The sequence below is a fragment of the Podarcis tiliguerta genome, assembly GCF_965153285.1.
Source record: "Podarcis tiliguerta genome assembly, chromosome: 3".
Lineage (NCBI taxonomy): Eukaryota > Metazoa > Chordata > Lepidosauria > Squamata > Lacertidae > Podarcis > Podarcis tiliguerta.
The window spans coordinates 49,098,441-49,111,865 of record NC_139536.1 but is presented as its reverse complement, the minus strand read 5'-3'; positions in this window follow the sequence as shown (position 1 = coordinate 49,111,865).

The window sequence follows — 13,425 nt, the reverse complement described above, 5'->3', positions numbered from 1 at the left end:
AGACTGAGATCAGCAAACAGCTACATCGGATGGTCTGCTTATTTCTCATCTCCCCCATCTTATTTGCCATATTCTGTATATTGATGATAATGGTGATGATGATGATAACAATAATTTTATTATTTGTACCCCACCCATCTGCCTGGGATGCCTCACCACTCTGGGAGTCTATGCACTCCCCTCAAGGCCATTCCTATATATATATATATATATATATATATACATATATCTATACCTCTAGTTTCCCTTCAGTTACCGTATACTCACGCTAGTGATGCTACAGTGCCAACAGTATCCAGTCCCCATGCATCAATGGGAACCATCACTGCATGGAGAGAAATGGACTTTGTGCTCCACTTTAATAAGAAATGGAGTGAAAAATGCAGTCCAGCACTAGAGAGAAGGAGCACGCAAACCTTCAGTAATGGAACAGAAATGTGACCTGCTGCCAGGTGCAGATGATTTAAAGGACAGGGCAGCATGCCCACCCAAACTGTCTGAGCCAGCAATATTACAGGGGGATGTATTCTACACTATTTGTAGTATAGACCAAAATGTAGTATGTATCAACATTTATGCAAGATTGCATGAAGTTGCCGTAAATACCAATTCCAGTGTGACTAGAGTTCAATCAAAGGGTCTGCCAGAAGTTATCAGCTGCGTCTTTGTAGATCATTGTTGCTAAAAGAACCTGAACAACGCGTTTTTAAATGATCGAACCTTGTTGGCCTATCTCTTTGCAATAGAATTAACGCAGATGTCTGCTGTGCAGTTGTGAACATCTCCCATGCTTTTTAACGAAGCTGAAAAAGGTTTCTAACATCTAAATAACTTATAAGGTAAAATGGGGGGCGGGGCGGGGAGAGAACCACCAAGTTTGCTGAGCTCATGACAAAATGCTTAGTGCTTCATAAACACTTGGTATGCACTGCAGCAGTACCTCCAATCAAGTTGTTAAAAGATAAGGACAAAACAACTGCAAGGCAATTACCAATTCTTCACTTATTCTTCAGTAATAACAGTTCTAGGACAAATTAGCAATCGTTTCCCGAGGGCACTGAGACACCAATTGTTTTATTTAGCAAATATTTTGTTGCTTCTCTATGCCTAATGAAAAATGTCTCACTTTCTTCCACTTAAATCCTGCCTTTCTTCCATCATGGGACCCTAGAGCCTACCTGTGATTCCTTGATGGTCTGCCATCCAGGCACTTGCCAGATACAAACCTGATTAACTTCAGCTAGGTGGTGACTTCACGTGCCTTTCAGATCTTACACTGGGATCAGTTTTATACAGATAAAACATAGAAGTTAATCTATTCTTGGTAGCTGGCTCAGAGTACAGCGGAAATTGTTTCTGGATATTGAAAGGGCAGTTTCAGATATCTGTTTAGCCACAAAGTACGGTATACTTGGATGCCAGAATTTGTGCAGACATGTAAAATATGGGCGTGATCAGGATTTATGTTGGGGGGTCAGGACACCCACTTGTCCTGTTCTAGAACCGAGCTACCTGTGACGCGATTGGTCAGTTTGCGGAAGCCACACCTACCACTGTCAGGTTGCCAGTTGTTTCACTAGAATGCACCACAAAATCATCCAAGTGACTTCAGCGAGCATTTCAATTTCAAATATTCTGATTATTTCTACTCTTAGTTCAGTAGCTTTATTTATTTACTTGATTTAGGGGAAACAGCTGCCCCCCTGGCCTCTCTCGCTATGCCCATGTTGGTGTTACAAAATCAGGATTCTGCTTGCCCTGAGAGCTAGAACTTTAAAAGTTCTCATGACTTCAGAAGCAGCTTATTTTAAGCACAAATGATTGATGCCTTCTCCGTTCTGTTCTTTTCTGCGTTTCCCCTTGAGACAGCAATGTACAGGTTAGCCAGGGCTTTGCTTATGTCATGATGATATTACTTACTGGCTGCTGACAATTGCAGAGGATGGAGGGAAGGATTAAGTGCATCCCTGCTTTGCTGTGTCACTGTGACTCTTAAGTTAGTGAATAGCTAATTAAATATGCATTTCCCTATTGACCCTTCTATCCAGGGAACCGTAACATAATGTGCCTACTTTCTGAGGGAAGCATTTGCAGCCTAAATAATAACAACAACAACAACAATAAAAAATACTATAAGTTCCTCATTTTACAGATAAATTATTTTCAAGAGTTTCCCTAACACATTGTTTGATATTTGCTCAATTATCTTCTTGTATTCTGTTTTCCATTTATTTTTGTTGGTTGTTTGGGCATCCACCTGCTGAGCCTTCTGCTATGGTGGGTATCTGATGGCTTTCCAACAACATGATGCTTATCAATTGTTAAATATGCATATAGTACTTTCAGTCATTGGTAATCCACTTCGTAACAGGTCTGTGTGAGATTAAGCCCCACTCATAAGGCCCATTACTGAAATTATTGCTGATAACTTAGCCAGTGGCGTAGCGTGGGGGGGTGCAGGGGGGGCCGGCCGCACCGGGCGCAACATCTGGGGGGGCGCGCTCGCACTCGCAGCTCTCTGCCCCTACCTGGCTCACTCTCTCTCTCTCACTGCAGTGCTGGCTGTGCAAATCCGATCCGAGCCGCCGGGTCGCCGACCCACTGTGGAGGGGGGGGTGTGCCAGGCATGCGGTGCGGTGCGGAGAGAGAGTGAGGGACTATGGGGGAGGGACAGTGCAGCGGGGGGCGCAAATTACTTGCCTTGCCCCGGGTTAGGGGGCGCAAATTACTTGCCTTGCCCCGGGTGCTGACAACCCACGCAACGCCACTGAACTTAGCATAAGATCAAGCTCAAATTAAGTTGAGATACGCCTCTTTTGGACTTCTACAATGGTAAACTCAATGAATGCAAACAAACAAACAAACAAACAAACAAATAAGGCTGTGGTGGCAATCCTGCAGGTGTGTGTTGTGTGCAACCCCTAGCCCCCCAACCTTGCTGCCACTGCCCCCCCCCCATCCCATTCTTGTCACAATGAGCACAATGTTGCCACTGGCAGGAGGACACCACTTCCTCTGTCCTTTTCATAAGGCACTGCTATTTGAAAGTTACTGTATATGCAAAATTGCACTTGGCTTTCCATGCTTCAGCATTTTGAGTGTGTACATTATCTATGCTGCTGTGTTCCACCCATCCTCAAAGGGCATGGCATAGCCAGGTCAGTTGGAAAACATGAAGTAGTTGTGGTCCCTGCTCTCCAAAAACAAAGAGGGGAAAAACATCCCACCCTGCCCTGGAATGCTACTAAATGTATATTACTCTGTGTTACTGCAGAGCAGTTTGTTTTTTAAAAACAAAAAAGTTGTTACGCATTTGCCACAATGTTAGGGGTCTTGTAAGCATTTTCAAGTGGTTTTGGATGTATCAAATAGGCTCTTTAACTGCCCATTAGCCACCTCTGATTTATGTATTATTGTGTAATGAAAAATTAAAAAGGCTGGCTAAAAGTGTTTTAGTGCTAATTTAAGGATCTGCCAAAATGAAAAACAGCAAACAAACATGGTGCTAAAATGTTACCAACTGGAAAACCAGTGTGTTTTGGTAAATCAGTTTTTAAAAAGCATTTACAAACACAATAAAAAACGCTAAAAATAGTTTTAAAAACAATACAAAATGGTGGTGATTTTTTTCACCCAGCTGGAAACAAAAGTGTCTTCAGTTGTTTTCAGAAAGTACAGATGGTGGGCACCTTTCTATATCAACAGGAATGCTCTTCCATAGAACAGAGTGGGCCACATTGAAAGCCCTGCTCCAAGTTATTGTGGCGTGGGCTTCTGAAATTTGTGGGACTTGAAGGAGATATGCTCTTCTGCAGAATATAGTGACCTATGGCATGTGTGTTTTGCCACTGAGCTGCAGAAGGGTTTATACCACCAGTTGGTTCTTTTGCCCCAGAGTTTGATTTTCTGCAGTCTGAAAAAAACATGGGAACCACAATGAAATCACAAGGGGATGGTGATCTGGTGATAATGTCATGTAGATGCCCCATAAAAAGTGAGTGAACAAAGCACAGCTATTCCAGAATATGTGGAAGCATAACTGGAACAGATTTGATATGTTTCACTCCAACAAAATTCTAGAATGGATTGTGGCATCTAAAATGTAGGACAGCTGTGGAGTAACCAGGGTTGTACCGTGTCCACCTCTAATGTAGCTCCAGAAAATGTCTCGTAGAAAGCCACACATTCTGTACCTGGTCTGGAAAGCTTCCCCACCATCACCTGGAAGCTGCAATTCTACCCCAACCTGGAGATGAGTTATGCACCATCATTAGGGTTAACCAAAGAACATAATTTGATTTCATAACCTAGTTGCAATTGCTATTTGACACCTATTTTGATGCTTTGAGAAAGCATTATGCTTAGTTTGCTTACTTGCTTGTAACAATGGGTAATTTCCTCTTGCAAACACATTAAGTGCCCTTTTGTATGTTACGTAATTGTATTTGCAGAGTGTCCACCAGAAGTGGCCCTGCAGATTGCTGCAGCTATCGCCTGCTGTGTTATGTACCGTCCCATTGATTTCCCATAACATGTTTTAGTATGGACTGCTGTGTGACTATATGGCCTTTCTGCTTAATTAAGTATTCATAAATAATGGTTTCCTCCATGACTTTTCATTGTTAGCAGCATCCAATATGTGTCATCAGTAGCATATTTGTTATCTATGTGCTGATACTTCATGTGTTTCTGTAAACTTGTATCTGTAACATATTCAATTGTGCATATGGACTAGGGAGGGGCATTTTAAAGGTCTTTGGTAAATAAAATTAATAGTCCAGATGTCCCTCTTGAAAATTGTTCTATTCAGTAAAATGCCTGGTCTTTTGCTCCAGTCTTGGAAAGTCATAGCCAAACCCTTACATCATTCTAAGCACATGGACTCCAGAATAAATTCCCCCTAGAATTGATTTCCCCCAGAATAAATCTCATAGAATTGCCAACTCTTAAGCTCTAAGGCAGGTCCAAGTATGGGGCTTGCCAGGCTCAGAGTTGGTTCCAAGGGCAGAACCCACTGCAAAAGGCATCTGTTCATACTTGGCATGTCCTTATTAGTCCCCTATCATCAAGCAATACTAACTGCCTGCATATATCACATCATCACAGATCATACCATTGTCCAGACTCTAGGCTATTTATTAAATGTATAGGTTGCTGATTTGTATAGTTCTCTATTTATTGAAATAAATTCAAAAAGCAAAGCCATCACAAAAAAATCCATGAAATAAACAACCAAATGAGAATTAAAGCCTTCATTTCCACAGCTTAGAATTTCAACTGAAGTTCAGCCAAATGCCCTCTGAAATAAAACAGCCTTCATCAGTCTCCTAAATGCCAGCAAGGAAGAGGCACAGCCAAATAATAAAATCAGCCCCAGGGATAGACAACAGCAGAGACCCTAAAAGGTAGAGAGGCGTAGAGATGTGGGGGCAGGACATGTGGGCATACATAAACAGGTTGACAGGTCAACATACTTGTTTGGTAAAGAGTTGCTTTATCAACCCTGCCCATGCCTCTCTAATTGCAAGCAAGGTCAATCTGGGGAGGAGTGTGCATGGCAGCATGGTGCTTGGGGCAACCAGGCAACCAGGCTAAGCAGGGAGGAGGCACTGCATTGCTGAGAACCTTATTGACTTCCCCAGTCCTGCAGTTGGCACAGTTGTTGGGAGGGGGCAGCTGGGCAAGCCCAACTAGATTAAGCTGGGAGGATGTCAGGGAGCCTTGCTGGACAGATAGCTTTAAATGCTGCTGACTTGTGCCTATCAAATAGTCAGACTCTACTCACTCCAGGCACATTGTGCATCTACAGTTCAAATAATTTAAAATGAAGGTAAATATTTTAAAATGAATAGCTTTCTTGTCTAGCAACTGGCTAAAAAGAAAAGGCTGAAGTAGCTAAAAACTAGCCAGTTGGAAACCCTAAATGTACTGAAATGTGCCAGCAGGCTTAAACTAGGGAATCTGGCAGCAGGGTGCATTACTCTCTGCATCACTATTGACAGCTTGGGGAAGGATAAACAGGCAGACCTGAGCTTTGCTGCACCACTATTCCTTACCAGTAATAGAGAGAAGGAAAGTCAGCCCAGAAGGAGTTGGGTGATTTCAGAAGCCAACAGAGGTCCTGCTAACCTTATTATGTCTTTTCCTGAGCAAGAAAGTGCTAACAGATCCTCACCTCACTCTTGTCTGTTCCCTCCACTACTTAAACACCAGCACCCCATATTAGATCACATCATCTGCTTCTGGCCCTTTGTATCTTTGCCTGCCTGCTCCAGAGCCTGTTTGGACCATGCTATTTGACCATACTGACCTCTGGCACTTAGGCTGTGTACACATCACCATTTGCTGTGGCTCAAGCAGGCTCCCACCACTGCTGTTTGCAGCCAAATACCCATGACGTTCGCCACAATCCATCTGTATCCTGTAGCTTCTTGGAAAATACTCCTGTTTGATGTGCTTTCCCTCAATCCAGCTACCATCCAATTAGAAAACAGTGGCCAGTGTGTACATTTCAGGCAGCCATTGTACATGTGCAAATAACAGCTTCGGTGAATTGGAGTTTGGTGTGGGGAAATAAATCAGGTAATGCACATCCATAAGTTTGGATTGCATGCTAATATCTTAATCTATAGCCCACTTAGAAAACAGTCACTCTCATACTCAATAGCTATAAAATGTAATTCCCCTCCTCAGATTAAATGAAATGTGATATTCAGATGCATCAAATCCTGTTATATAACAGTAATGTTGATCACAGCTATTTTCACACAAAAGCATCCAAAACATAAATGCACCCAGGAACAGAATGTCCTGATTTTCATTTTAAACTATCAAAATTATGCTGTCCTGGAAGTCCAAGAAAACAGATGAAACATTGGACTTAAATATGAAAAAACTACAGAGAAACAGGTAAAATTATCCCCATTGTAACACTAACTGTACAGTCATCTGAATCACAGAACACCATGTTATAATTTAGTAAGCAAAACATTTCTGAGTAAGAACCTACATTTCTGCTTTTTAATTCAGTTGTAATCATTGTTTTAAATGTCTACTTGTTGGATGTTTTTCAGCTGAGTTGTCTTCAACAGCTTTCACATCAGTTTTCATAGAAGACCTGCACTCAGCTAGACTCAGACTATGTATGCATTGGAGCTTAAAATGCAGCGAGGTTGCCCTCTCCTCCACTGCATTTCAGATTGCACTGGCATGGCGTTGTACACATCAGTATGGGGACAGGGATGTCTTCACCCAATGCACATGACCTGTTTGGTTTCTCCAAGCCCCCCAGAACACCTATTCCCAAAGCTGTCGTTGTTGAATGTGCATTCATCTGTGCATGTATAGCAACTGTCTCAAATGTACACACTTGGTTCAAGTACTAAGTGAATGTGGCTCAAGTTTTCTAGTTGGACTGAAGCTAGTTTAAGGGGGGAAAGTGCATCAAACAGCCATATTTTTCAAGATACTGAATCAAAATGGATTGTGGCTAACATTATGTGTATGTATCTTAAGAAACTAGAAGTAGGAGCACACTGGATGCAGAGTAAGCAGTAATGTGTAAACAGCTTCAGATTAGTGAAAAGACTTGCTTTTCTTACGCGGGTGGCGCTGTGGGTAAAACCTCAGTGCCTAGGACTTGCCGATCGTATGGTCGGCGGTTCGAATCCCTGTGGCGGGGTGAGCTCCCGTCGTTCGGTCCCAGCTCCTGCCCACCTAGCAGTTCGAAAGCACTCTTAAGTGCAAGTAGATAAATAGGTACCGCTTCATAGTGGGAAGGTAAACGGCGTTTCTGTGTGCTGCGCTGGTGCTGGCTTGCCAGCTGCAGCTTCGTCACGCTGGCCACATGACCCGGAAGTGTCTTCGGACGGTGCCGGCTCGTGGCCTCTAGAGCGAGATGAGCACGCAACCCTAGAGTCGGACACGACTGGCCCGTACGGGCAGGGGTACCTTTACCTAGGAGCCTTCAAAAGATCCAGAGAGATCACTGAGGCTCACTGCAAAGCCGGAGAAAATGAAGGGAATCTTATTTAATGTGCTAGTGTTTCTGAATATGCCTCTGTATATGTAGCTTTAAGAATGACATTTTTCAGGGCTTCTTACAGTGAAGAATATCTAAATATTAGAGAAGAGGAAGCAAATCAGGTCCACATCTCAGCTTGTTTCGATATTTCAGAGCTCCATTTCTATATAAACAAAAGGCGTAATAAATGTTTTGCTCAGAAGTCAGAAAGCATGAAACAGAATTCCCCTACCCTCCCTACAAATAACAAAAAATAATTACGATTACCCTCCCCAGTTGCTCACAAGGATGTTCCATCAATTGCTACTGAAATCAACTGTATTAACTGCAATGTTATATAATCAAGCTCTGTTAGAGGAATGTTACAGATACAAATGATTTAGACCACTGAACAATTTCCCTTCATCTCCATTTCTTCCCCAGTGTTTTACTGCTACTCCAGCATTGAGCTCTAGCAGCGGTAGCTAACCTGTGGCCTTCCAGATGTTGTCTGGTTTCCCTGTGCTGTTCCATTATTCCTAGTAACTCTTGTATATGACCTTAAGTTCCATTGCATCTATGTAGTTTCACAGACTGCAGAACTCTGGTGACTGGCTCTATCATTGAATAATATTCACTTGTGATCACAAGCAAAAAATTTATCTGAGCTGTCTGCTGGCCCAGAAAGGCACTCCCTCCAGGAAAATGCAGGGAGTTTGAGTGTGGCAGCCATTGTCAACAGGAGTGATCTCAGAGATCACTCTAAACTTCTTGTTGACTAGCTGGAGGTGTGTGTGTGTTTGAACATTAAAATAAATGCATAAATGCATTTAGGATTTTTTTCTCTCCCTTCCCCTCTGCGGGCGCCAATGAATACCCTTGAATAATTAACAGAATAATTAAGAGAATATGTGCCCACTAAATTTATTGTCAAATATTCTGTTTAGAACAGAGGGGCTTCTAACCTAAAGGGCGAATGTGTGGTTTTCTCTCTCCCCCCAAAACACACTTTAAAAGCACATCACCAAAGGTTTGCATTCAGAGAGAGTGGTTTCATGTGCAATTTTGAAATAATTATGTTTAAAAGACAATACCTTCACTCCCACATGTGGCAAGAGAACTGCTGTGCAATAATGTGACTAATTAAAATATGCTTAAACTTTTTTTTTTTAAATCACACATTACAATTTCATCAAGGAAAAGCAAGCAGGAACATAGCAGATGAATGTGTTATGAGGTCAATATCAAAAGAAGAAAGCAACATGAGAATTTTTGGCATTTTCCAATTGTTACAAGGAAAAGCGTCTCTGAAAGCATTGTAGGAGCCAAGCTCAGCATCCTCTGATCCAGCACAGAAAACTGCTTCAAAGAACAAATTACGACAGAGAAAAATGAAGAACCTGGAAAAAGGAGGTTAACAGCTCTTTGCAACGTACGTTTAGAATGTGTATCATAATTTCCTCTCTCTGTTGCCCCAATGAAAGTACCTAAGAACGGGAGATTTATTTATTTATTGCTCTCCTGGGGGGGTTGAACACAAGTGACACCAAAGACCCCCTGCCCTAAATAAACAATCTTGAGGATTCCCAGGTGGTGGTTGTTTTTGCCTCTCAGGAGTTGTGAACACAAGAGATTAACCAACCCTAGAAAAAAATTAAAAACACTCAATAGAAAAACAGGATCCATTGACAAAAGGGGTCCCAAGTCTCCCTCTTCTACATTATACTAAGCTGTGTATATATGTGCAGGTGGGCTGAAGGATACCTTCTTGTAAGGCTGACCAAAGCTGATGGACTAGATTGCACCTCACCCATTTCCATCTACTGGACTTACTTCAACACAGGGACATCTGAGAGCAATAAGCCGGTCCCACAGCACACACTGCCTTGGCCACCAGCACCTCACTGCCATTACAGTGGTACCTCGGGTTAAGTACTTAATTTGTTATGGAGGTCCGTTCTTAAGCTGAAACTGTTCTTAACCTGAAGCACCACTTTAGCTAATGGGGCCTCCTCCTCCTGCTGCGCTGCCGGAGCACGATTTCTGTTCTCATCCTGAAGCAAAGTTCTTAACCTGAAGCACTATTTATGGGTTAGCGGAATCTGTAACCTGAAGTGTATGTAATCTGAAGCGTATGTAACCTGAGGTACCACTGTACCTGCTCCCCCTCCCCGCGTGCAATAAACTGTTGCCTGAGATGGACACCTCACTCTGACAAACAACAGGGACAGCCTGGAGCAGCTAGAAATACGGCAACAATGTTTACTTCCACTTTCTTGTACCACTACTTTCTGTTGTACAAACCTCGGTTGTCGAGCATAATGCGTTCCGGAAGCCTGTTTGGCTTCCAAAATGTTTGAAAACCGAGGCGCGGCTTCCGATTGGTTGCAAGAGCTTCCTGCACTCAAGCAGAAGCCACGTTGGATGTTTGACTTTCGAAAAATGTTCAAAAACCGGAGCATTTACATCTGGGTTTTCGGCATTTGGGAGCCAAAACGTTACAAAACAGAGTTGTTTAGGAACCGAGGTTTGACTGTACAGTGGACGCTCGGGTTGCAAACGTGATCCGTGCGAGAGGCACGTTCGCAACCCGCAGTGTTCGCAACCTGCAGCTCCGCGTCTGCGCGTGTTGCGATTTGGCACTTCTGTGCATGCTCAAAGCGTGATTTAGTGTTTCTGCACATGTGCGAGCGCCGAAACCCAGAAGTAACCCATTCCGGTACTTTCAGGTTTCGGCGCATCCGTAACCCGAAAGCATGCAGCCTGAAGGTATGTCTGTAACCTGAGGTATGACTGTATCTGCTTACAGAATATTATACACGCTCCAAGGGTTTTTGTTTTGTTATTGTACTTCACAGGCAGGTGATCTCCTTTTTCCTGACATAGCACACTACTTTAACTCACTCCAGTTGTGGAATGATTTGCAGCAATATTTTGGCGATAGTTCTCTCTGCAATTTTGTTTCTATATAAAAACCTGAATATATCATCATCAAAAGGCATTTTCTTAAAGCATGTGAAATGTCCAACAAATTTTAATTCTAATCTTCCTCAGGAGCAAGAAAATGTTATACCATCTTATTCTGTTGTCTTGACGCAGCTGGACAATTACAGAAGCTGCCACCAGCATGGCGCCCTCCAGATGTTGTTGCACTCCAGCTCCCATTAGCCTCAGCCAGCATAGCCAATGGTCAGGGATGATGGGAGTTGTAGTCCAATGGCCACTGGTTGCCCATCACTAGCATAAGAAGTCTTAACTATATACGTACCTTTACTCATCCTGCACCTCTGCGTTTGGCTGTCTCATATTTTCTGCTTGTAGAGTACCAGAATCAGAATAATGATATTGTCCAAAACATCTTGAGAGCTTTGTGGGTCTTTCAGTACTCCAGAAACAAACTGTTCTTTGCAGCTAAACCAGGCTGCATTTAATTTAGGAGGCTTCTTATACAAGAGTTTTACAGTTCAAAACAGAGAAGAAATACATATATTAAATATATCTAGTGTTATTAACATGTTTCCATCATTGCCGTTCATGGTACTTCAGTTCGATTAAAACTGTATTTTAGAGACAGATGCTTCCATCAGGAAATTTCTTAAACCACATATTATGGTAATATCTCACCTTATTTCAATAGCGATGCACCTAAACATTTAATGAAGAAGAAAATGATTTTTTCCTTAAAAAATTGAATTTTATTGAATTTTTGCAGAAGTGCATTAGAAGTACTATTTCAACACTCTCCAAAAGACAGGCATTTAACAGCAAGGGAGCTAAAGATTATTAACAGTCTAGCAAAACCTAATTTCTACAGTGACAATTTAAGTGCAGGCAATTTTCTGCAAACAAATAACCACAACAGGTTACCGTATCTCTTGCAAGGTTAAGACTTAGTCATTATTTTGTCTTCTGAGTGACAGCAGATTATTATTACAGTGATAGGCACACATAAAATGAACAGCTAATATTCCCTTATTGATTTGTGAACCTGTAAGAGATTTAAGCAGACTAGCCCAGGGTTTAATCCCTCACCATAATCTTCCTCACGACAGGATTATAAAACAGACATCAATAACATATGTACGACTCTGAGGTCCTTAGAAGCAGGGCTGTAGCTAGGGGGTGGTGAGGTGGCCCCCGCCAGGGGCACAGGCAATGGGGGGGGGCGCAAAATCAGCAAAATATGTAAGTCCATAAATATATTATTGCCTCATAAGAAATGGTTTTAAATAGATGGTGAATTGAATGGGGGTGGGGATGGAGGAGAGGCAGAAAGAAGAGCTAATTTGTCCATGGCTAGGGGCACAATCTGGATGCACCTAGCTACGCCTCTGCTTAGAAGAGCAGGAAAATATAGGGGTTTTAAATGTCCAGAGCTTTAAAAACTGATTTTGGCTTTTTATATTAATATGTAATTAATATATTCATTTGTATTGTCATGAGATTTGTGATGAAGCCAGAATGCTCCTGAGCACCCTCTTTTGACATTCTGGAGCCTAAAGCCAGGAAGGTTCAAGCCACAATGCAGATTGGATGGCAGCTAGAACGTAAGTTGTATTAGGCAACTGGACACATGTTAAGAGTAAAGTCACACCTGATGTGTGGCCATCAAGGCCACAAAATCTATTCTACATGCCAGGAGGACCGCTGACATCTGTCCCAGTGAATGGAGTGTTGGAAATGTTGAGGGTCTGCTGTGACAAGTTTGTCAGGTGCTTCGATGAGGAACTATTGCTAGCTCTCCATGCTGAGTTGAATGCTGCCGTTACTACAAAGCCACTTGAGATGTCTGCTGCAACATACTGCATGATTTGGGGAGATCAGCTTCAGTTAACGAGGCTTGAGGACTTGGACGAGGTTGTTGTCATGCTTCAGGCCAAAGCATACTTTCTCAACCCTTGCCCAGCATGGCTTATTTGAGCTACCCAATGTGAGACCAGTAGTAATGTATATTTACATGAGATGGTGCATGACACCCTGAGGAAAGCAGAAGTGTGACTGCTCCTAAAAAAAGTCATTATTCGAGCATGAGATCCCTAACAACCAGTTCAGTCACAAATGCCTTTTCTAAGCAAGATGCTTGAGAAGGTAGCAGTATTTCAGCTGCAGACACTCTTGGAGAAAACTGATTAAGTTGACGCATTTCAGCTTGGGTTCATCCATTTGGTGACAGAATTTGTTCTGGTCACCCTTATGGATGACCTTTGGGGGGGGGGAATAAGGAAATACAAACTTCCCACTCTCAGATGTTTTCTATACTATTGGCGATATCTTCCTATGAGTCAGTGACACTGTTTTACAGTGATTCTGCACCTACTTAAAGTCCACTTCACTGATTTATGAGAATTACATCAATAATTTGCTTCAGGTGTCCTGTAACAATGTATTATTTTTTCTTTATTTTTAGTGCAGACTTTCCCTGC